The following is a 25,958-nucleotide window of genomic DNA, read 5'->3' on the forward strand; positions in this document are numbered from 1 at the left end:
GTATAGGTGTTCGAGTGTTCGAACCGTATTGCCCAAGAAATGGTTTGTAAACGCCGTATTTACATATCTGCCACTGTGCAGGAGAATTCGTACAGGTGTTCGAGTGTTTGAACCGTAATGCGCAAGAAATGGTATGTAAACCCCGTATTTACATATCTGCCACTGTGCAGGAGAATCCGTATAGGTGTTCGAGTGTTCGAACCGTATTGCCCAAGAAATGGTTTGTAAACGCCGTATTTACATATCTGCCACTGTGCAGGAGAATCCGTACAGGTGTTCGAGTGTTCGAACCGTAATGCGCAAGAAATGGTATGTAAACCCCGTATTTACATATCTGCCACTGTGCAGGAGAATCCGTATAGGTGTTCGAGTGTTCGAACCGTATTGCGCAAGAAATGGTATGTAAACCCCGTATTTACATATCTGCCACTGTTCAGGAGAATCCGTGTAGGTGTCCGAGTGTTCGAACCGAATTGCCCAAGAAATGGTTTGTAAACGCCGTATTTACATATCTGCCACTGTGCAGGAGAATCCGTATAGGTGTTCGAGTGTTCGAACCGTATTGCCCAAGAAATGGTTTGTAAACGCCGTATTTACATATCTGCCACTGTGCAGGAGAATCCGTACAGGTGTTCGAGTGTTCGAACCGTAATGCGCAAGAAATGGTATGTAAACCCCGTATTTACATATCTGCCACTGTGCAGGAGAATCCGTATAGGTGTTCGAGTGTTCGAACCGTATTGCGCAAGAAATGGTATGTAAACCCCATATTTACATATCTGCCACTGTGCAGGAGAATCCGTGTAGGTGTCCGAGTGTTCGAACCGAATTGCCCAAGAAATGGTTTGTAATCGCCGTATTTACATATCTGCCACTGTGCAGGATAATCCGTATAGGTGTTCGAGTGTTCGAACCGTATTGCCCAAGAAATGGTTTGTAAACGCCGTATTTACATATCTGCCACTGTGCAGGAGAATCCGTACAGGTGTTCGAGTGTTCGAACCGTAATGCGCAAGAAATGGTATGTAAACCCCGTATTTACATATCTGCCACTGTGCAGGAGAATCCGTATAGGTGTTCGAGTGCTTGAACCGTATTGCCCAAGAAATGGTTTGTAAACGCCGTATTTACATATCTGCCACTGTGCAGGAGAATCCGTACAGGTGTTCGAGTGTTCGAACCGTAATGCGCAAGAAATGGTATGTAAACCCCGTATTTACATATCTGCTACTGTGCAGGAGAATCCGTATAGGTGTTCGAGTGTTCGAACCGTATTGCCCAAGAAATGGTTTGTAAACGCCGTATTTACATATCTGCCACTGTGCAGGAGAATCCTTACAGGTGTTCGAGTGTTCGAACCGTAATGCGCAAGAAATGGTATGTAAACCCCGTATTTACATATCTGCCACTGTGCAGGAGAATCCGTATAGGTGTTCGAGTGTTCGAACCATATTGCCCAAGAAATGGTTTGTAAACGCCGTATTTACATATCTGCCACTGTGCAGGAGAATCCGTACAGGTGTTCGAGTGTTCGAACCGTAATGCGCAAGAAATGGTATGTAAACCCCGTATTTACATATCTGCCACTGTGCAGGAGAATCCGTATAGGTGTTCGAGTGTTCGAACCGTATTGCGCAAGAAATGGTATGTAAACCCCGTATTTACATATCTGCCACTGTGCAGGAGAATCCGTATAGGTGTTCGAGTGTTCGAACCGTATTGCCCAAGAAATGGTTTGTAAACGCCGTATTTACATATCTGCCGCTGTGCAGGAGAATCCGTACAGGTGTTCGAGTGTTCGAATCGTAATGCGCAAGAAATGGTATGTAAACCCCGTATTTACATATCTGCCACTGTGCAGGAGAATCCGTATTGGTGTTCGAGTGTTCGAACCGTATTGCCCAAGAAATGGTTTGTAAACGCCGTATTTACATATCTGCCACTGTGCAGGAGAATCCGTACAGGTGTTCGAGTGTTCGAACCGTAATGCGCAAGAAATGGTATGTAAACCCCGTATTTACATATCTGCCACTGTGCAGGAGAATCCGTATAGGTGTTCGAGTGTTCGAACCGTATTGCGCAAGAAATGGTATGTAAACCCCGTATTTACATATCTGCCACTGTTCAGGAGAATCCGTGTAGGTGTCCGAGTGTTCGAACCGAATTGCCCAAGAAATGGTTTGTAAACGCCGTATTTACATATCTGCCACTGTGCAGGAGAATCCGTATAGGTGTTCGAGTGTTCGAACCGTATTGCCCAAGAAATGGTTTGTAAACGCCGTATTTACATATCTGCCATTGTGCAGGAGAATCCGTACAGGTGTTCGAGTGTTCGAACCATAATGCGCAAGAAATGGTTTGTAAACCCCGTATTTACATATCTGCCACTGTGCAGGAGAATCCGTATAGGTGTTCGAGTGTTCGAACCGTATTGCGCAAGAAATGGTATGTAAACCCCATATTTACATATCTGCCACTGTGCAGGAGAATCCGTGTAGGTGTCCGAGTGTTCGAACCGAATTGCCCAAGAAATGGTTTGTAATCGCCGTATATACATATCTGCCACTGTGCAGGAGAATCCGTATAGGTGTTCGAGTGTTCGAACCGTATTGCCCAAGAAATGGTTTGTAAACGCCGTATTTACATATCTGCCACTGTGCAGGAGAATCCGTACAGGTGTTCGAGTGTTCGAACCGTAATGCGCAAGAAATGGTATGTAAACCCCGTATTTACATATCTGCCACTGTGCAGGAGAATCCGTATAGGTGTTCGAGTGTTTGAACCGTATTGCCCAAGAAATGGTTTGTAAACGCCGTATTTACATATCTGCCACTGTGCAGGAAAATCCGTACAGGTGTTCGAGTGTTCGAACCGTAATGCGCAAGAAATGGTATGTAAACCCCATATTTACATATCTGCCACTGTGCAGGAGAATCCGTGTAGGCGTCCGAGTGTTCGAACCGAATTGCCCAAGAAATGGTTTGTAAACGCCGTATTTACATATCTGCCACTGTGCAGGAGAATCCGTATAGGTGTTCGAGTGTTCGAACCGTATTGCCCAAGAAATGGTTTGTAAACGCCGTACTTACATATCTGCCACTGTGCAGGAGAATCCGTACAGGTGTTCGAGTGTTCGAACCGTAATGCGCAAGAAATGGTATGTAAACCCCGTATTTACATATCTGCCACTGTGCAGGAGAATCCGTATAGGTGTTCGAGTGTTCGAACCGTATTGCCCAAGAAATGGTTTGTAAACGCCGTATTTACATATCTGCCACTATGCAGGAGAATCAGTACAGGTGTTCGAGTGTTCGAACCGTAATGCGCAAGAAATGGTATGTAAACCCCGTATTTACATATCTGCCACTGTGCAGGAGAATCCGTATAGGTGTTCGAGTGTTCGAACCGTATTGCGCAAGAAATGGTATGTAAACCCCGTATTTACATATCTGCCACTGTGCAGGAGAATCCGTGTAGGTGTCCGAGTGTTCGAACCGAATTGCCCAAGAAATGTTTTGTAAACGCCGTATTTACATATCTGCCACTGTGCAGGAGAATCCGTATAGGTGTTCGAGTGTTCGAACCGTATTGCCCAAGAAATGGTTTGTAAACGCCGTATTTTCATATCTGCCACTGTGCAGGAGAATCCGTACAGGTGTTCGAGTGTTCGAACCGTAATGCGCAAGAAATGGTATGTAAACCCCGTATTCACATATCTGCCACTGTGCTGGAGAATCCGTATAGCTGTTCGAGTGTTCGAACCGTATTGCGCAAGAAATGGTATGTAAACCCCATATTTACATATCTGCCACTGTGCAGGAGAATCCGTGTAGGTGTCCGAGTGTTCGAACCGAATTGCCCAAGAAATGGTTTGTAAACGCCGTATTTACATATCTGCCACTGTGCAGGAGAATCCGTATAGGTGTTCGAGTGTTCGAACCGTATTGCCCAAGAAATGGTTTGTAAACGCCGTATTTACATATCTGCCACTGTGCAGGAGAATCCGTACAGGTGTTCGAGTGTTCGAACCGTAATGCGCAAGAAATGGTATGTAAACCCCGTATTTACATATCTGCCACTGTGCAGGAGAATCCGTATAGGTGTTCGAGTGTTCGAACCGTATTGCGCAAGAAATGGTATGTAAACCCCATATTTACATATCTGCCACTGTGCAGGAGAATCCGTGTAGGTGTCCGAGTGTTCGAACCGAATTGCCTAAGAAATGGTTTGTAATCGCCGTATTTACATATCTGCCACTGTGCAGGAGAATCCGTATAGGTGTTCGAGTGTTCGAACCGTATTGCCCAAGAAATGGTTTGTAAACGCCGTACTTACATATCTGCCACTGTGCAGGAGAATCCGTACAGGTGTTCGAGTGTTCGAACCGTAATGCGAAAGAAATGGTATGTAAACCCCGTATTTACATATCTGCCACTGTGCAGGAGAATCCGTATAGGTGTTCGAGTGTTCGAACCATATTGCCCAAGAAATGGTTTGTAAACGCCGTATTTACATATCTGTCACTGTGCAGGAGAATCCGTACAGGTGTTCGAGTGTTCGAACCGTAATGCGCAAGAAATGGTATGTAAACCCCGTATTTACATATCTGCTACTGTGCAGGAGAATCCGTATAGGTGTTCGAGTCTTCGAACCGTATTGCGCAAGAAATGGTTTTTAAACCCCGTATTTACATATCTGCCACTGTGTAGGAGAATCCGTATAGGTGTTCGAGTGTTCGAACCGTAATGCGCAAGAAATGGTATGCAAACCCCGTATTTACATATCTGCCACTGTGCAGGAGAATCCGTATAGGTGTCCGAGTGTTCGAACCGAATTGCCCAAGAAATGGTTTGTAAACGCCGTATTTACATATCTGCCACTGTGCAGGATAATCCGTACAGGTGTTCGAGTGTTCGAACCGTAATGCGCAAGAAATGGTATGTAAACCCCGTATTTACATATCTGCCACTGTGCAGGAGAATCCGTATAGGTGTTTGAGTGTTCGAACCGTATTGCCCAAGAAATGGTTTGTAAATGCCGTATTTACATATCTGCCACTGTGCAGGAGAATCCGTATAGGTGTTCGAGTGTTCGAACCGTATTGCCCAAGAAATGGTTTGTAAACGCCGTATTTACATATCTGCCACCGTGCAGGAGAATCCGTATAGGTGTTCGAGTGTTCGAACCGTATTGCCCAAGAAATGGTTTGTAAACGCCGTATTTACATATCTGCCACTGTGCAGGAGAATCCGTACAGGTGTTCGAGTGTTCGAACCGTAATGCGCAAGAAATGGTATGTAAACCCCGTATTTACATATCTGCCACTGTGCAGGAGAATCCGTATAGGTGTTCGAGTGTTCGAACCGTATTGCCCAAGAAATGGTTTGTAAACGCCGTATTTACATATCTGCCACTGTGCAGGAGAATCCGTACAGGTGTTCGACTGTTCGAACCGTAATGCGCAAGAAATGGTATGTAAACCCCGTATTTACATATCTGCCACTGTGCAGGAGAATCCGTATAGGTGTTCGAGTGTTCGAACCGTATTGCGCAAGAAATGGTTTGTAAACCCCGTATTTACATATCTGCCACTGTGCAGGAGAATCCGTATAGGTGTTCGAGTGTTCGAACCGTATTGCGCAAGAAATGGTATGTAAACCCCGTATTTACATATCTGCCACTGTGCAGGAGAATCCGTGTAGGTGTCCGAGTGTTCGAACCGAATTGCCCAAGAAATGTTTTGTAAACGCCGTATTTACATATCTGCCACTGTGCAGGAGAATCCGTATAGGTGTTCGAGTGTTCGAACCGTATTGCCCAAGAAATGGTTTGTAAACGCCGTATTTTCATATCTGCCACTGTGCAGGAGAATCCGTACAGGTGTTCGAGTGTTCGAACCGTAATGCGCAAGAAATGGTATGTAAACCCCGTATTCACATATCTGCCACTGTGCTGGAGAATCCGTATAGCTGTTCGAGTGTTCGAACCGTATTGCGCAAGAAATGGTATGTAAACCCCATATTTACATATCTGCCACTGTGCAGGAGAATCCGTGTAGGTGTCCGAGTGTTCGAACCGAATTGCCCAAGAAATGGTTTGTAAACGCCGTATTTACATATCTGCCACTGTGCAGGAGAATCCGTATAGGTGTTCGAGTGTTCGAACCGTATTGCCCAAGAAATGGTTTGTAAACGCCGTATTTACATATCTGCCACTGTGCAGGAGAATCCGTACAGGTGTTCGAGTGTTCGAACCGTAATGCGCAAGAAATGGTATGTAAACCCCGTATTTACATATCTGCCACTGTGCAGGAGAATCCGTATAGGTGTTCGAGTGTTCGAACCGTATTGCGCAAGAAATGGTATGTAAACCCCATATTTACATATCTGCCACTGTGCAGGAGAATCCGTGTAGGTGTCCGAGTGTTCGAACCGAATTGCCTAAGAAATGGTTTGTAATCGCCGTATTTACATATCTGCCACTGTGCAGGAGAATCCGTATAGCTGTTCGAGTGTTCGAACCGTATTGCGCAAGAAATGGTATGTAAACCCCGTATTTACATATCTGCCACTGTGCAGGAGAATCCGTGTAGGTGTCCGAGTGTTCGAACCGAATTGCCCAAGAAATGGTTTGTAAACGCCGTATTTACATATCTGCCACTGTGCAGGAGAATCCGTATAGGTGTTCGAGTGTTCGGACCGTATTGCCCAAGAAATGGTTTCTAAACGCCGTATTTACATATTTGCCACTGTGCAGGAGAATCCGTACAGGTGTTCGAGTGTTCGAACCGTAATGCGCAAGAAATGGTATGTAAACCCCGTATTTACATATCTGCCACTGTGCAGGAGAATCCGTGTAGGTGTCCGAGTGTTCGAACCGAATTGCCCAAGAAATGGTTTGTAAACGCCGTATTTACATATCTGCCACTGTGCAGGAGAATCCGTATAGGTGTTCGAGTGTTCGAACCGTATTGCCCAAGAAATGGTTTGTGAACGCCGTATTTACATATCTGCCACTGTGCAGGAGAATCCGTACAGGTGTTCGAGTGTTCGAACCGTAATGCGCAAGAAATGGTATGTAAACCCCGTATTTACATATCTGCCACTGTGCAGGAGAATCCGTATAGGTGTTCGAGTGTTCGAACCGTATTGCCCAAGAAATGTTTGTAAACGCCGTATTTACATATCTGCCACTGTGCAGGAGAATCCGTACAGGTGTTCGAGTGTTCGAACCGTAATGCGCAAGAAATGGTATGTAAACCCCGTATTTACATATCTGCCACTGTGCAGGAGAATCCGAATAGGTGTTCGAGTGTTCGAACCGTATTGCGCAAGAAATGGTATGTAAACCCCGTATTTACATATCTGCCACTGTGCAGGAGAATCCGTGTAGGTGTCCGAGTGTTCGAACCGAATTGCCCAAGAAATGGTTTGTAAACGCCGTATTTACATATCTGCCACTGTGCAGGAGAATCCGTATAGGTGTTCGAGTGTTCGAACCGTATTGCCCAAGAAATGGTTTGTAAACGCCGTATTTACATATTTGCCACTGTGCAGGAGAATCCGTACAGGTGTTCGAGTGTTCGAACCGTAATGCGCAAGAAATGGTATGTAAACCCCGTATTTACATATCTGCCACTGTGCAGGAGAATCCGTATAGGTGTTCGAGTGTTCGAACCGTATTGCGCAAGAAATGGTATGTAAACCCCGTATTTACATATCTGCCACTGTGCAGGAGAATCCGTGTAGGTGTCCGAGTGTTCGAACCGAATTGCCCAAGAAATGGTTTGTAAACGCCGTATTTACATATCTGCCACTGTGCAGGAGAATCCGTATAGGTGTTCGAGTGTTCGAACCGTATTGCCCAAGAAATGGTTTGTAAACGCCGTATTTACATATCTGCCACTGTGCAGGAGAATCCGTACAGGTGTTCGACTGTTCGAACCGTAATGCGCAAGAAATGGTATGTAAACCCCGTATTTACATATCTGCCACTGTGCAGGAGAATCCGTATAGGTGTTCGAGTGTTCGAACCGTAATGCGCAAGAAATGGTATGTAAACCCCGTATTTACATATCTGCCACTGTGCAGGAGAATCCGTATAGGTGTTCGAGTGTTCGAACCGTATTGCGCAAGAAATGGTATGTAAACCCCATATTTACATATCTGCCACTGTGCAGGAGAATCCGTGTAGGTGTCCGAGTGTTCGAACCGAATTGCCTAAGAAATGGTTTGTAATCGCCGTATTTACATATCTGCCACTGTGCAGGAGAATCCGTATAGCTGTTCGAGTGTTCGAACCGTATTGCGCAAGAAATGGTATGTAAACCCCGTATTTACATATCTGCCACTGTGCAGGAGAATCCGTGTAGGTGTCCGAGTGTTCGAACCGAATTGCCCAAGAAATGGTTTGTAAACGCCGTATTTACATATCTGCCACTGTGCAGGAGAATCCGTATAGGTGTTCGAGTGTTCGGACCGTATTGCCCAAGAAATGGTTTCTAAACGCCGTATTTACATATTTGCCACTGTGCAGGAGAATCCGTACAGGTGTTCGAGTGTTCGAACCGTAATGCGCAAGAAATGGTATGTAAACCCCGTATTTACATATCTGCCACTGTGCAGGAGAATCCGTGTAGGTGTCCGAGTGTTCGAACCGAATTGCCCAAGAAATGGTTTGTAAACGCCGTATTTACATATCTGCCACTGTGCAGGAGAATCCGTATAGGTGTTCGAGTGTTCGAACCGTATTGCCCAAGAAATGGTTTGTGAACGCCGTATTTACATATCTGCCACTGTGCAGGAGAATCCGTACAGGTGTTCGAGTGTTCGAACCGTAATGCGCAAGAAATGGTATGTAAACCCCGTATTTACATATCTGCCACTGTGCAGGAGAATCCGTATAGGTGTTCGAGTGTTCGAACCGTATTGCCCAAGAAATGTTTGTAAACGCCGTATTTACATATCTGCCACTGTGCAGGAGAATCCGTACAGGTGTTCGAGTGTTCGAACCGTAATGCGCAAGAAATGGTATGTAAACCCCGTATTTACATATCTGCCACTGTGCAGGAGAATCCGAATAGGTGTTCGAGTGTTCGAACCGTATTGCGCAAGAAATGGTATGTAAACCCCGTATTTACATATCTGCCACTGTGCAGGAGAATCCGTGTAGGTGTCCGAGTGTTCGAACCGAATTGCCCAAGAAATGGTTTGTAAACGCCGTATTTACATATCTGCCACTGTGCAGGAGAATCCGTATAGGTGTTCGAGTGTTCGAACCGTATTGCCCAAGAAATGGTTTGTAAACGCCGTATTTACATATTTGCCACTGTGCAGGAGAATCCGTACAGGTGTTCGAGTGTTCGAACCGTAATGCGCAAGAAATGGTATGTAAACCCCGTATTTACATATCTGCCACTGTGCAGGAGAATCCGTATAGGTGTTCGAGTGTTCGAACCGTATTGCGCAAGAAATGGTATGTAAACCCCGTATTTACATATCTGCCACTGTGCAGGAGAATCCGTGTAGGTGTCCGAGTGTTCGAACCGAATTGCCCAAGAAATGGTTTGTAAACGCCGTATTTACATATCTGCCACTGTGCAGGAGAATCCGTATAGGTGTTCGAGTGTTCGAACCGTATTGCCCAAGAAATGGTTTGTAAACGCCGTATTTACATATCTGCCACTGTGCAGGAGAATCCGTACAGGTGTTCGACTGTTCGAACCGTAATGCGCAAGAAATGGTATGTAAACCCCGTATTTACATATCTGCCACTGTGCAGGAGAATCCGTATAGGTGTTCGAGTGTTCGAACCGTATTGCGCAAGAAATGGTATGTAAACCCCGTATTTACATATCTGCCACTGTTCAAGAGAATCCGTGTAGGTGTCCGAGTGTTCGAACCGAATTGCCCAAGAAATGGTTTGTAAACGCCGTATTTACATATCTGCCACTGTCCAGGAGAATCCGTATAGGTGTTCGAGTGTTCGAACCGTATTGCCCAAGAAATGGTTTGTAAACGCCGTATTTACATATCTGCCACTGTGCAGGAGAATCCGTACAGGTGTTCGAGTGTTCGAACCGTAATGCGCAAGAAATGGTATGTAAACCCCGTATTTACATATCTGCCACTGTGCAGGAGAATCCGTGTAGGTGTCCGAGTGTTCGAACCGAATTGCCCATGAAATGGTTTGTAAACGCCGTATTTACATATCTGCCACTGTGCAGGAGAATCCGTATAGGTGTTCGAGTGTTCGAACCGTATTGCCCAAGAAATGGTTTGTAAACGCCGTATTTACATATCTGCCACTGTGCAGGAGAATCCGTACAGGTGTTTGAGTGTTCGAACCGTAATGCGCAAGAAATGGTATGTAAACCCCGTATTTACATATCTGCCACTGTGCAGGAGAATCCGTATAGGTGTTCGAGTGTTCGAACCGTATTGCGCAAGAAATGGTATGTAAACCCCGTATTTACATATCTGCCACTGTGCAGGAGAATACGTGTAGGTGTCCGAGTGTTCGAACCGAATTGCCCATGAAATGGATTGTAAACGCCGTATTTACATATCTGCCACTGTGCAGGAGAATCCGTATAGGTGTTCGAGTGTTCGAACCGTATTGCCCAAGAAATGGTTTGTAAACGCCGTATTTACATATCTGCCACTGTGCAGGAGAATCCGTACAGGTGTTCGAGTGTTCGAACCGTAATGCGCAAGAAATGGTATGTAAACCCCGTATTTACATATCTGCCACTGTGCAGGAGAATCCGTATAGGTGTTCGGGTGTTCGAACCGTATTGCCCAAGAAATGGTTTGTAAACGCCGTATTTACCTATATGCCACTGTGCAGGAGAATCCGTATAGGTTTTCGAGTGTTCGAACCGTAATGCGCAAGAAATGGTATGTAAACCCCGTATTTACATATCTGCCACTGTGCAGGAGAATCCGTATAGGTGTTCGAGTGTTCGAACCGTATTGCGCAAGAAATGGTTTGTAAACCCCGTATTTACATATCTGCCACTGTGCAGGAGAATCCGTATAGGTGTTCGAGTGTTCGAACCGTATTGCGCAAGAAATGGTATGTAAACCCCGTATTTACATATCTGCCACTGTGCAGAAGAATCCGTATAGGTGTTCGAGTGTTCGAACCGTAATGCGCAAGAAATGGTACGGAAACCCCGTATTTACATATCTGCCACTGTGCAGGAGAATCCGTATAGGTGTTCGAGTGTTCGAACCGTAATGCGCAAGAAATGGTATGTAAACCCCGTATTTACATATCTGCCACTGTGCAGGAGAATCCGTATAGGTGTTCGAGTGTTCGAACCGTAATGCGCAAGAAATGGTATGTAAACCCCGTATTTACATATCTGCCACTGTGCAGGAGAATCCGTATAAGTGTTCGAGTGTTCGAACCGTATTGCGCAAGAAATGGTATGTAAACCCCGTATTTACATATCTGCCACTGTGCAAGAGAATCCGTGTAGGTGTCCGAGTGTTCGAACCGAATTGCCCAAGAAATGGTTTGTAAACGCCGTATTTACATATCTGCCACTGTGCAGGAGAATCCGTATAGGTGTTCGAGTGTTCGAACTGTATTGCCCAAGAAATGGTTTGTAAACGCCGTATTTACATATCTGCCACTGTGCAGGAGAATCCATACAGGTGTTCGAGTGTTCGAACCGTAATGCGCAAGAAATGGTATGTAAACCCCGTATTTACATATCTGCCACTGTGCAGGAGAATCCGTATAGGTGTTCGAGTGTTCGAACCGTATTGCGCAAGAAATGGTATGTAAACCCCGTATTTACATATCTGCCACTGTGCAGGAGAATTCGTGTAGGTGTCTGAGTGTTCGAACCGAATTGCCCAAGAAATGGTTTGTAAACGCCGTATTTACATATCTGCCACTGTGCAGGAGAATCCGTATAGGTGTTCGATTGTTCGAACCGTATTGCCCAAGAAATGGTTTGTAAACGCCGTATTTACATATCTGCCACTGTGCAGGAGAATCCGTACAGGTGTTCGAGTGTTCGAACCGTAATGCGCAAGAAATGGTATGTAAACCCCGTATTTACATATCTGCCACTGTGCAGGAGAATCCGTATAGGTGTTCGAGTGTTCGAACCGTATTGCGCAAGAAATGGTATGTAAACCCCGTATTTACATATCTGCCACTGTGCAAGAGAATCCGTGTAGGTGTCCGAGTGTTCGAACCGAATTGCCCAAGAAATGGTTTGTAAACGCCGTATTTACATATCTGCCACTGTGCAGGAGAATCCGTATAGGTGTTCGAGTGTTCGAACCGTATTGCCCAAGAAATGGTTTGTAAACGCCGTATTTACATATCTGCCACTGTGCAGGAGAATCCGTACAGGTGTTCGAGTGTTCGAACCGTAATGCGCAAGAAATGGTATGTAAACCCCGTATTTACATATCTGCTACTGTCCAAGAGAATCCGTATAGGTGTTCGAGTGTTCGAACCGTATTGCCCAAGAAATGGTTTGTAAACGCCGTATTTACATATCTGCCACTGTGCAGGAGAATCCGTATAGGTGTTCGAGTGTTCGAACCGTAATGCGCAAGAAATGGTATGTAAACCCCGTATTTACATATCTGCCACTGTGCAGGAGAATCCGTATAGGTGTTCGAGTGTTCGAACCGTATTGCGCAAGAAATGGTTTGTAAACCCCGTATTTACATATCTGCCACTGTGCAGGAGAATCCGTATAGGTGTTCGAGTGTTCGAACCGTATTGCGCAAGAAATGGTATGTAAACCCCGTATTTACATATCTGCCACTGTGCAGAAGAATCCGTATAGGTGTTCGAGTGTTCGAACCGTAATGCGCAAGAAATGGTACGGAAACCCCGTATTTACATATCTGCCACTGTGCAGGAGAATCCGTATAGGTGTTCGAGTGTTCGAACCGTAATGCGCAAGAAATGGTATGTAAACCCCGTATTTACATATCTGCCACTGTGCAGGAGAATCCGTATAGGTGTTCGAGTGTTCGAACCGTAATGCGCAAGAAATGGTATGTAAACCCCGTATTTACATATCTGCCACTGTGCAGGAGAATCCGTATAGGTGTTCGAGTGTTCGAACCGTATTGCCCAAGAAATGGTTTGTAAACGCCGTATTTACATATCTGCCACTGTGCAGGAGAATCCATACAGGTGTTCGAGTGTTCGAACCGTAATGCGCAAGAAATGGTATGTAAACCCCGTATTTACATATCTGCCACTGTGCAGGAGAATCCGTATAGGTGTTCGAGTGTTCGAACCGTATTGCGCAAGAAATGGTATGTAAACCCCGTATTTACATATCTGCCACTGTGCAGGAGAATTCGTGTAGGTGTCCGAGTGTTCGAACCGAATTGCCCAAGAAATGGTTTGTAAACGCCGTATTTACATATCTGCCACTGTGCAGGAGAATCCGTATAGGTGTTCGATTGTTCGAACCGTATTGCCCAAGAAATGGTTTGTAAACGCCGTATTTACATATCTGCCACTGTGCAGGAGAATCCGTACAGGTGTTCGAGTGTTCGAACCGTAATGCGCAAGAAATGGTATGTAAACCCCGTATTTACATATCTGCCACTGTGCAGGAGAATCCGTATAAGTGTTCGAGTGTTCGAACCGTATTGCGCAAGAAATGGTATGTAAACCCCGTATTTACATATCTGCCACTGTGCAAGAGAATCCGTGTAGGTGTCCGAGTGTTCGAACCGAATTGCCCAAGAAATGGTTTGTAAACGCCGTATTTACATATCTGCCACTGTGCAGGAGAATCCGTATAGGTGTTCGAGTGTTCGAACCGTATTGCCCAAGAAATGGTTTGTAAACGCCGTATTTACATATCTGCCACTGTGCAGGAGAATCCGTACAGGTGTTCGAGTGTTCGAACCGTAATGCGCAAGAAATGGTATGTAAACCCCGTATTTACATATCTGCTACTGTCCAAGAGAATCCGTATAGGTGTTCGAGTGTTCGAACCGTATTGCCCAAGAAATGGTTTGTAAACGCCGTATTTACATATCTGCCACTGTGCAGGAGAATCCGTATAGGTGTTCGAGTGTTCGAACCGTAATGCGCAAGAAATGGTATGTAAACCCCGTATTTACATATCTGCCACTGTGCAGGAGAATCCGTATAGGTGTTCGAGTGTTCGAACCGTATTGCGCAAGAAATGGTTTGTAAACCCCGTATTTACATATCTGCCACTGTGCAGGAGAATCCGTATAGGTGTTCGAGTGTTCGAACCGTATTGCGCAAGAAATGGTATGTAAACCCCGTATTTACATATCTGCCACTGTGTAGAAAAATCCGTATAGGTGTTCGAGTGTTCGAACCGTAATGCGCAAGAAATGGTACGGAAACCCCGTATTTACATATCTGCCACTGTGCAGGAGAATCCGTATAGGTGTTCGAGTTTTCGAACCGTAACGCGCAAGAAATGGTATGTAAACCCCGTATTTACATATCTGCCACTATGCAGGAGAATCCGTATAGGTGTTCGAGTGTTCGAACCGTAATGCGCAAGAAATGGTATGTAAACCCCGTATTTACATATCTGCCACTGTGCAGGAGAATCCGTATAGGTGTTCGAGTGTTCGAACCGTATTGCCCAAGAAATTGTTTGTAAACGCCGTATTTACATATCTGCCATTGTGGAGGAGAATCCGTATAGGTGTTTCGAGTGTTTGAACCGTAATGCGCAAGAAATGGTATGCAAACCCCGTATTTACATATCTGCCACTGTGCAGGAGAATCCGTATAGGTGTCCGAGTGTTCGAACCGAATTGCCCATGAAATGGTTTGTAAACGCCGTATTTACATATCTGCCACTGTGCAGGAGAATCCGTACAGGTGTTCGAGTGTTCGAACCGTAATGCGCAAGAAATGGTATGTAAACCCCGTATTTACATATCTGCCACTGTGCAGGAGAATCCGTATAGGTGTTCGAGTGTTCGAACCGTATTGCCCAAGAAATGGTTTGTAAACGCCGTATTTACATATCTGCCACTGTGCAGGAGAATCCGTATAGGTGTTCGAGTGTTCGAACCGTAATGCGCAAGAAATGGTATGTAAACCCCGTATTTACATATCTGCCACTGTGCCGGAGAATCTGTATAGGTGTTCGAGTGTTCGAACCGTATTGCGCAAGAAATGGTTTGTAAACCCCGTATTTACATATCTGCCACTGTGCAGGAGAATCCGTATAGGTGTTCGAGTGTTCGAACCGTATTGGGCAAGAAATGGTATGTAAACCCCGTATTTACATATCTGCCACTGTGCAGGAGAATCTGTGTAGGTGTCCGAGTGTTCGAACCGAATTTCCCAAGAAATGGTTTGTAAACGCCGTATTTACATATCTGCCACTGTGCAGGAGAATCCGTATAGGTGTTCGAGTGTTCGAACCGTATTGCCCAAGAAATGGTTTGTAAACGCCGTATTTACATATCTGCCACTGTGCAGGAGAATCCGTACAGGTGTTCGAGTGTTCGAACCGTAATGCGCAAGAAATGGTATGTAAACCCCGTATTTACATATCTGCCACTGTGCAGGAGAATCCGTATAGGTGTTCGAGTGTTCGAACCGTAATGCGCAAGAAATGGTATGTAAACCCCGTATTTACATATCTGCCACTGTGCAGGAGAATCCGTATAGGTGTTCGAGTGTTCGAACCGTAATGCGCAAGAAATGGTATGTAAACCCCGTATTTACATATCTGCCACTGTGCAGGAGAATCCGTATGGGTGTTCGAGTGTTCGAACCGTATTGCCCAAGAAATGGTTTGTAAACGCCGTATTTACATATCTGCCACTGTGTAGGAGAATCCGTATAGGTGTTCGAGTGTTCGAACCGTAATGCGCAAGAAATGGTATGCAAACCCCGTATTTACATATCTGCCACTGTGCAGGAGAATCCGTATAGGTGTCCGAGTGTTCGAACCGAATTGCCCAAGAAATGGTTTGTAAACGCCGTATTTACATATCTGCCACTGTGCAGGAGAATCCGTACAGGTGTTCGAGTGTTCGAACCGTAATGCGCAAGAAATGGTATGTAAACCCCGTATTTACATATCTGCCACTGTGCAGGAGAATCCGTATAGGTGTTCGAGTGTTCGAACCGTATTGCCCAAGAAATGGTTTGTAAACGCCGTATTTACATATCTGCCACTGTGCAGGAGAATCCGTATAGGTGTTCGAGTGTTAGAACCGTAATGTGCAAGAAATGGTATGTAAACCCCGTATTTACATATCTGCCACTGTGCAGGAGAATCCGTATAGGTGTTCGAGTGTTCGAACCGTATTGCGCAAGAAATGGTTTGTAAACCCCGTATTTACATATCTGCCACTGTGCAGGAGAATCCGTATAGGTGTTCGAGTGTTCGAACCGTATTGGGCAAGAAATGGTATGTAAACCCCGTATTTACATATCTGCCACTGTGCAGGAGAATCCGTGTAGGTGTCCGAGTGTTCGAACCGAATTTCCCAAGAAATGGTTTGTAAACGCCGTATTTACATATCTGCCACTGTGCAGGAGAATCCGTATAGGTGTTCGAGTGTTCGAACCGTATTGCCCAAGAAATGGTTTGTAAACGCCGTATTTACATATCTGCCACTGTGCAGGAGAATCCGTATAGGTGTTCGAGTGTTCGAACCGTAATGCGCAAGAAATGGTATGTAAACCCCGTATTTACATATCTGCCACTGTGCAGGAGAATCCGTATAGGTGTTCGAGTGTTCGAACCGTATTGCGCAAGAAATGGTTTGTAAACCCCGTATTTACATATCTGCCACTGTGCAGGAGAATCCGTATAGGTGTTCGAGTGTTCGAACCGTATTGGGCAAGAAATGGTATGTAAACCCCGTATTTACATATCTGCCACGGTGCAGGAGAATCCGTGTAGGTGTCCGAGTGTTCGAACCGAATTTCCCAAGAAATGGTTTGTAAACGCCGTATTTACATATCTGCCACTGTGCAGGAGAATCCGTATAGGTGTTCGAGTGTTCGAACCGTATTGCCCAAGAAATGGTTTGTAAACGCCGTATTTACATATCTGCCACTGTGCAGGAGAATCCGTACAGGTGTTCGAGTGTTCGAACCGTAATGCGCAAGAAATGGTATGTGAACCCCGTATTTACATATCTGCCACTGTGCAGGAGAATCCGTATAGGTGTTCGAGTGTTCGAACCGTATTGCGCAAGAAATGGTTTGTAAATCCCGTATTTACATATCTGCCACTGTGTAGGAGAATCCGTATAGGTGTTCGAGTGTTTGAACCTTATTGCGCAAGAAATGGTATGTAAACCCCGTATTTACATATCTGCCACTGTGCAGAAGAATCCGTATAGGTGTTCGAGTGTTCGAACCGTAATGCGCAAGAAATGGTATGTAAACCCCGTATTTACATATCTGTCACTGTGCAGGACAATCCGTATAGGTGTTCGAGTGTTCGAACCGTAATGCGCAAGAAATGGTATGTAAACCCCGTATTTACATATCTGCCACTGTGCAGGAGAATCCGTATAGGTGTTCGAGTGTTCGAACCGTAATGCGCAAGAAATGGTATGTAAACCCCGTATTTACATATCTGCCACTGTGCAGGAGAATCCGTATAGGTGTTCGAGTGTTCGAACCGTATTGCCCAAGAAATGGCTTGTAAACGCCGTATTTACATATCTGCCACTGTGTAGGAGAATCCGTATAGGTGTTCGAGTGTTCGAACCGTAATGCGCAAGAAATGGTATGCAAACCCCGTATTTACATATCTGCCACTGTGCAGGAGAATCCGTATAGGTGTCCGAGTGTTCGAACCGAATTGCCCAAGAAATGGTTTGTAAACGCCGTATTTACATATCTGCCACTGTGCAGGAGAATCCGTACAGGTGTTCGAGTGTTCGAACCGTAATGCGCAAGAAATGGTATGTAAACCCCGTATTTACATATCTGCCATTGTGCAGGAGAATCCGTATAGGTGTTCGAGTGTTCGAACCGTATTGCCCAAGAAATGGTTTGTAAACGCCGTATTTACATATCTGCCACTGTGCAGGAGAATCCGTATAGGTGTTCGAGTGTTCGAACCGTAATGCGCAAGAAATGGTATGTAAACCCCGTATTTACATATCTGCCACTGTGCAGGAGAATCCGTATAGGTGTTCGAGTGTTCGAACCATATTGCGCAAGAAATGGTTTGTAAACCCCGTATTTACATATCTGCCACTGTGCAGGAGAATCCGTATAGGTGTTCGAGTGTTCGAACCGTATTGGGCAAGAAATGGTATGTAAACCCCGTATTTACATATCTGCCACTGTGCAGGAGAATCCGTGTAGGTGTCCGAGTGTTCGAACCGAATTTCCCAAGAAATGGTTTGTAAACGCCGTATTTACATATCTGCCACTGTGCAGGAGAATCCGTATAGGTGTTCGAGTGTTCGAACCGTATTGCCCAAGAAATGGTTTGTAAACGCCGTATTTAAATATCTGCCACTGTGCAGGAGAATCCGTATAGGTGTTCGAGTGTTCGAACCGTAATGCGCAAGAAATGGTATGTAAACCCCGTATTTACATATCTGCCACTGTGCAGGAGAATCCGTATAGGTGTTCGAGTGTTCGAACCGTATTGCGCAAGAAATGGTTTGTAAACCCCGTATTTACATATCTGCCACTGTGCAGGAGAATCCGTATAGGTGTTCGAGTGTTCGAACCGTATTGCGCAAGAAATTGTATGTAAACCCCGTATTTACATATCTGCCACTGTGCAGAAGAATCCGTATAGGTGTTCGAGTGTTCGAACCGTAATGCGCAAGAAATGGTATGTAAACCCCGTATTTACATATCTGCCACTGTGCAGGAGAATCCGTATAGGTGTTCGAGTGTTCGAACCGTAATGCGCAAGAAATGGTATGTAAACCCCGTATTTACATATCTGCCACTGTGCAGGAGAATCCGTATAGGTGTTCGAGTGTTCGAACCGTAATGCGCAAGAAATGGTATGTAAACCCCGTATTTACATATCTGCCACTGTGCAGGAGAATCCGTATGGGTGTTCGAGTGTTCGAACCGTATTGCCCAAGAAATGGTTTGTAAACGCCGTATTTACATATCTGCCACTGTGTAGGAGAATCCGTATAGGTGTTCGAGTGTTCGAACCGTAATGCGCAAGAAACGGTATGCAAACCCCGTATTTACATATCTGCCACTGTGCAGGAGAATCCGTATAGGTGTCCGAGTGTTCGAACCGAATTGCCCAAGAAATGGTTTGTAAACGCCGTATTTACATATTTGCCACTGTGCAGGAGAATCCGTAGAGGTGTTCGAGTGTTCGAACCGTAATGCGCAAGAAATGGTATGTAAACCCCGTATTTACATATCTGCCACTGTGCAGGAGAATCCGTATAGGTGTTCGAGTGTTCGAACCGTATTGCCCAAGAAATGGTTTGTAAACGCCGTATTTACATATCTGCCACTGTGCAGGAGAGTCCGTATAGGTGTTCGAGTGTTCGAACCGTAATGCGCAAGAAATGGTATGTAAACCCCGTATTTACATATCTGCCACTGTGCAGGAGAATCCGTATAGGTGTTCGAGTGTTCGAACCGTATTGCGCAAGAAATGGTTTGTAAACCCCGTATTTACATATCTGCCACTGTGCAGGAGAATCCGTATAGGTGTTCGAGTGTTCGAACCGTATTGGGCAAGAAATGGTATGTAAACCCCGTATTTACATATCTGCCACTGTGCTGGAGAATCCGTGTAGGTGTCCGAGTGTTCGAACCGAATTTCCCAAGAAATGGTTTGTAAATGCCGTATTTACATATCTGCCACTGTGCAGGAGAATCCGTATAGGTGTTCGAGTGTTCGAACCGTATTGCCCAAGAAATGGTTTGTAAACGCCGTATTTACATATCTGCCACCGTGCAGGAGAATCCGTACAGGTGTTCGAGTGTTCGAACCGTAATGCGCAAGAAATGGTATGTAAACCCCGTATTTACATATCTGCCACTGTGCAGGAGAATCCGTATAGGTGTTCGAGTGTTCGAACCGTATTGCCCAAGAAATGGTTTGTAAATGCCGTATTTACAGATCTGCCACTGTGCAGGAGAATCCGTATAGGTGTTCGAGTGTTCGAACCGTAATGCGCAAGAAATGGTATGTAAACCCCGTATTTACATATCTGCCACTGTGCAGGAGAATCCGTATAGGTGTTCGAGTGTTCGAACCGTATTGCGCAAGAAATGGTATGTAAACCCCGTATTTACATATCTGCCACTGTGCAGGAGAATCCGTATAGGTGTTCGAATGTTCGAACCGTAATGCGCAAGAAATGGTTTGTAAACCCCGTATTTACATATCTGCCACTGTGCAGGAGAATCCGTATAGGTGTTCGAGTGTTCGAACCGTAATGCGCAAGAAATGGTATGTAAACCCCGTCTTTACATATCTGCCACTGTGCAGGAGAATCCGTATAGGTGTTCGAGTGTTCGAACCGTAATGCGCAAGAAATGGTATGTAAACCCCGTATTTACATATCTGCCACTGTGCAGGAGAATCCGTATAGGTGTTCGAGTGTTCGAACCGTATTGCCCAAGAAATGGTTATTAAACCCCGTATTTACATATCTGCCACTGTGCAGGAGAATCCGTATAGGTGTTCGAGTGTTCGAACCGTATTGCCCAAGAAATGGTTTGTAAACGCCGTATTTACATATCTGCCACTGTGTAGGAGAATCCGTATAGGTGTTCGAGTGTTCGAACTGTAATGCGCAAGAAATGGTATGCAAACCCCGTATTTACATATCTGCCACTGTGCAGGAGAATCCGTATAGGTGTCCGAGTGTTCGAACCGAATTGCCCAAGAAATGGTTTGTAAACGCCGTATTTACATATCTGCCACTGTGCAGGAGAATCCGTATAGGTGTTCGAGTGTTCGAACCGTAATGCGCAAGAAATGGTATGTAAACCCCGTATTTACATATCTGCCACTGTGCAGGAGAATCCGTATAGGTGTTCGAGTGTTCGAACCGTAATGCGCAAGAAATGGTATGTAAACCCCGTATTTACATATCTGCCACTGTGCAGGAGAATCCGTATAGGTGTTCGAGTGTTCGAACCGTATTGCCCAAGAAATGGTTTGTAAACGCCGTATTTACATATCTGGCACTGTGCAGGAGAATCCGTATAGGTGTTCGAGTGTTCGAACCGTAATGCGCAAGAAATGGTATGTAAACCCCGTATTTACATATCAGCCACTGTGCAGGAGAATCCGTATAGGTGTTCGAGTGTTCGAACCGTATTGCGCAAGAAATGGTTTGTAAACCCCGTATTTTCATATCTGCCACTGTGCAGGAGAATCCGTATAGGTGTTCGAGTGTTCGACCCGTATTGCGCAAGAAATGGTATGTAAACCCCGTATTTACATATCTGCCACTGTGCAGGAGAATCCGTGTAGGTGTCCGAGTGTTCGAACCGAATTTCCCAAGAAATGGTTTGTAAACGCCGTATTTACATATCTGCCACTGTGCAGGAGAATCCGTATAGGTGTTCGAGTGTTCGAACCGTATTGCCCAAGAAATGGTTTGTAAACGCCGTATTTACATATCTGCCACCGTGCAGAAGAATCCGTACAGGTGTTCGAGTGTTCGAACCGTAATGCGCAAGAAATGGTATGTAAACCCCGTATTTACATATCTGCCACTGTGCAGGAGAATCCGTATAGGTGTTCGAGTGTTCGAACCGTATTGCCCAAGAAATGGTTTGTAAATCCCGTATTTACATATCTGCCACTGTGCAGGAGAATCCGTATAGGTGTTCGAGTGTTCGAACCGTAAAGCGCAAGAAATGGTATGTAAACCCCGTATTTACATATCTGCCACTGTGCAGGAGAATCCGTATAGGTGTTCGAGTGTTCGAACCGTATTGCGCAAGAAATGGTATGTAAACCCCGTATTTACATATCTGCCACTGTGCAGGAGAATCCGTATAGGTGTTCGAGTGTTCGAACCGTATTGCCCAAGAAATGGTTTGTAAACGCCGTATTTACATATCTGCCACTGTGTAGGAGAATCCGTATAGGTGTTCGAGTGTTCGAACTGTAATGCGCAAGAAATGGTATGCAAACCCCGTATTTACATATCTGCCACTGTGCAGGAGAATCCGTATAGGTGTCCGAGTGTTCGAACCGAATTGCCCAAGAAATGGTTTGTAAACGCCGTATTTACATATCTGCCACTGTGCAGGAGAATCCGTACAGGTGTTCGAGTGTTCGAACCGTAATGCGCAAGAAATGGTATGTAAACCCCGTATTTACATATCTGCCACTGTGCAGGAGAATCCGTATAGGTGTTCCAGTGTTCGAACCGTATTGCCCAAGAAATGGTTTGTAAATGCCGTATTTACATATCTGCCACTGTGCAGGAGAATCCGTATAGGTGTTCGAGTGTTCGAACCGTAATGCGCAAGAAATGGTATGTAAACCCCGTATTTACATATCTGCCACTGTGCAGGAGAATCCGTATAGGTGTTCGAGTGTTCGAACCGTATTGCGCAAGAAATGGTATGTAAACCCCGTATTTACATATCTGCCACTGTGCAGGAGAATCCGTATAGGTGTTCGAGTGTCCGAACCGTAATGCGCAAGAAATGGTATGTAAACCCCGTATTTACATATCTGCCACTGTGCAGGAGAATCCGTATAGGTGTTCGAGTGTTCGAACCGTAATGCGCAAGAAATGGTATGTAAACCCCGTCTTTACATATCTGCCACTGTGCAGGAGAATCCGTATAGATGTTCGAGTGTTCGAACCGTAATGCGCAAGAAATGGTATGTAAACCCCGTATTTACATATCTGCCACTGTGCAGGAGAATCCGTATAGGTGTTCGAGTGTTCGAACCGTATTGCCCAAGAAATGGTAAGTAAACCCCGTATTTACATATCTGCCACTGTGCAGGAGAATCCGTATAGGTGTTCGAGTGTTCGAACCGTATTGCCCAAGAAATGGTTTGTAAACGCCGTATTTACATATCTGCCACTGTGTAGGAGAATCCGTATAGGTGTTCGAGTGTTCGAACTGTAATGCACAAGAAATGGTATGCAAACCCCGTATTTACATATCTGCCACTGTGCAGGAGAATCCGTATAGGTGTCCGAGTGTTCGAACCGAATTGCCCAAGAAATGGTTTGTAAACGCCGTATTTACATATCTGCCACTGTGCAGGAGAATCCGTACAGGTGTTCGAGTGTTCGAACCGTAATGCGCAAGAAATGGTATGTAAACCCCGTATTTACATATCTGCCACTGTGCAGGAGAATCCGTATAGGTGTTCGAGTGTTCGAACCGTATTGCCCAAGAAATGGTTTGTAAACGCCGTATTTACATATCTGGCACTGTGCAGGAGAATCCGTATAGGTGTTCGAGTGTTCGAACCGTAATGCGCAAGAAATGGTATGTAAACCCCGTATTTACATATCTGCCACTGTGCAGGAGAATCCGTATAGGTGTTCGAGTGTTCGAACCGTATTGCGCAAGAAATGGTTTGTAAACCCCGTATTTTCATATCTGCCACTGTGCAGGAGAATCCGTATAGGTGTTCGAGTGTTCGACCCGTATTGCGCAAGAAATGGTATGTAAACCCCGTATTTACATGTCTGCCACTGTGCAGGAGAATCCGTGTAGGTGTCCGAGTGTTCGAACCGAATTGCCCAAGAAATGGTTTGTAAACGCCGTATTTACATATCTGCCACTGTGCAGGAGAATCCGTATAGGTGTTCGAGTGTTCGAACCGTATTGCCCAAGAAATGGTTTGTAAACGCCGTATTTACATATCTGCCACTGTGTAGGAGAATCCGTATAGGTGTTCGAGTGTTCGAACTGTAATGCGCAAGAAATGGTATGCAAACCCCGTATTTACATATCTGCCACTGTGCAGGAGAATCCGTATAGGTGTCCGAGTGTTCGAACCGAATTGCCCAAGAAATGGTTTGTAAACGCCGTATTTACATATCTGCCACTGTGCAGGAGAATCCGTACAGGTGTTCCAGTGTTCGAACCGTAATGCGCAAGAAATGGTATGTAAACCCCTTATTTACATATCTGCCACTGTGCAGGAGAATCCGTATAGGTGTTCGAGTGTTCGAACCGTATTGCCCAAGAAATGGTTTGTAAATGCCGTATTTACATATCTGCCACTGTGCAGGAGAATCCGTATAGGTGTTCGAGTGTTCGAACCGTAATGCGCAAGAAATGGTATGTAAACCCCGTATTTACATATCTGCCACTGTGCAGGAGAATCCGTATAGGTGTTCGAGTGTTCGAACCGTATTGCGCAAGAAATGGTATGTAAACCCCGTATTTACATATCTGCCACTGTGCAGGAGAATCCGTATAGGTGTTCGAGTGTTCGAACCGTAATGCGCAAGAAATGGTATGTAAACCCCGTATTTACATATCTGCCACTGTGCAGGAGAATCCGTATAGGTGTTCGAGTGTTCGAACCGTAATGCGCAAGAAATGGTATGTAAACCTCGTCTTTACATATCTGCCACTGTGCAGGAGAATCCGTATAGGTGTTCGAGTGTTCGAACCGTAATGCGCAAGAAATGGTATGTAAACCCCGTATTTACATATCTGCCACTGTGCAGGAGAATCCGTATAGGTGTTCGAGTGTTCGAACCGTATTGCCCAAGAAATGGTAAGTAAACCCCGTATTTACATATCTGCCACTGTGCAGGAGAATCCGTATAGGTGTTCGAGTGTTCGAACCGTATTGCCCAAGAAATGGTTTGTAAACGCCGTATTTACATATCTGCCACTGTGTAGGAGAATCCGTATAGGTGTTCGAGTGTTCGAACTGTAATGCGCAAGAAATGGTATGCAAACCCCGTATTTACATATCTGCCACTGTGCAGGAGAATCCGTATAGGTGTCCGAGTGTTCGAACCGAATTGCCCAAGAAATGGTTTGTAAACGCCGTATTTACATATCTGCCACTGTGCAGGAGAATCCGTACAGGTGTTCGAGTGTTCGAACCGTAATGCGCAAGAAATGGTATGTAAACCCCGTATTTACATATCTGCCACTGTGCAGGAGAATCCGTATAGGTGTTCGAGTGTTCGAACCGTATTGCCCAAGAAATGGTTTGTAAACGCCGTATTTACATATCTGGCACTGTGCAGGAGAATCCGTATAGGTGTTCGAGTGTTCGAACCGTAATGCGCAAGAAATGGTATGTAAACCCCGTATTTACATATCTGCCACTGTGCAGGAGAATCCGTATAGGTGTTCGAGTGTTCGAACCGTATTGCGCAAGAAATGGTTTGTAAACCCCGTATTTTCATATCTGCCACTGTGCAGGAGAATCCGTGTAGGTGTTCGAGTGTTCGACCCGTATTGCGCAAGAAATGGTATGTAAACCCCGTATTTACATATCTGCCACTGTGCAGGAGAATCCGTGTAGGTGTCCGAGTGTTCGAACCGAATTGCCCAAGAAATGGTTTGTAAACGCCGTATTTACATATCTGCCACTGTGCAGGAGAATCCGTATAGGTGTTCGAGTGTTCGAACCGTATTGCCCAAGAAATGGTTTGTAAACGCCGTATTTACATATCTGCCACTGTGCAGGAGAATCCGTACAGGTGTTCGAGTGTTCGAACCGTAATGCGCAAGAAATGGTATGTAAACCCCGTATTTACATATCTGACACTGTGCAGCAGAATCCATATAGGTGTTCGAGTGTTCGAACCGTATTGCGCAAGAAATGGTTTGTAAACCCCGTATTTACATATCTGCCACTGTGCAGGAGAATCCGTATAGGTGTTCGAGTGTTCGAACCGTATTGGGCAAGAAATGGTATGTAAACCCCGTATTTACATATCTGCCACTGTGCAGGAGAATCCGTGTAGGTGTCCGAGTGATCGAACCGAATTGCCCAAGAAATGGTTTGTAAACGCCGTATT

This window comes from Camellia sinensis, chromosome 14 (genome assembly GCF_055761805.1).
Source record: "Camellia sinensis isolate YWXY chromosome 14, ASM5576180v1, whole genome shotgun sequence".
Lineage (NCBI taxonomy): Eukaryota > Viridiplantae > Streptophyta > Magnoliopsida > Ericales > Theaceae > Camellia > Camellia sinensis.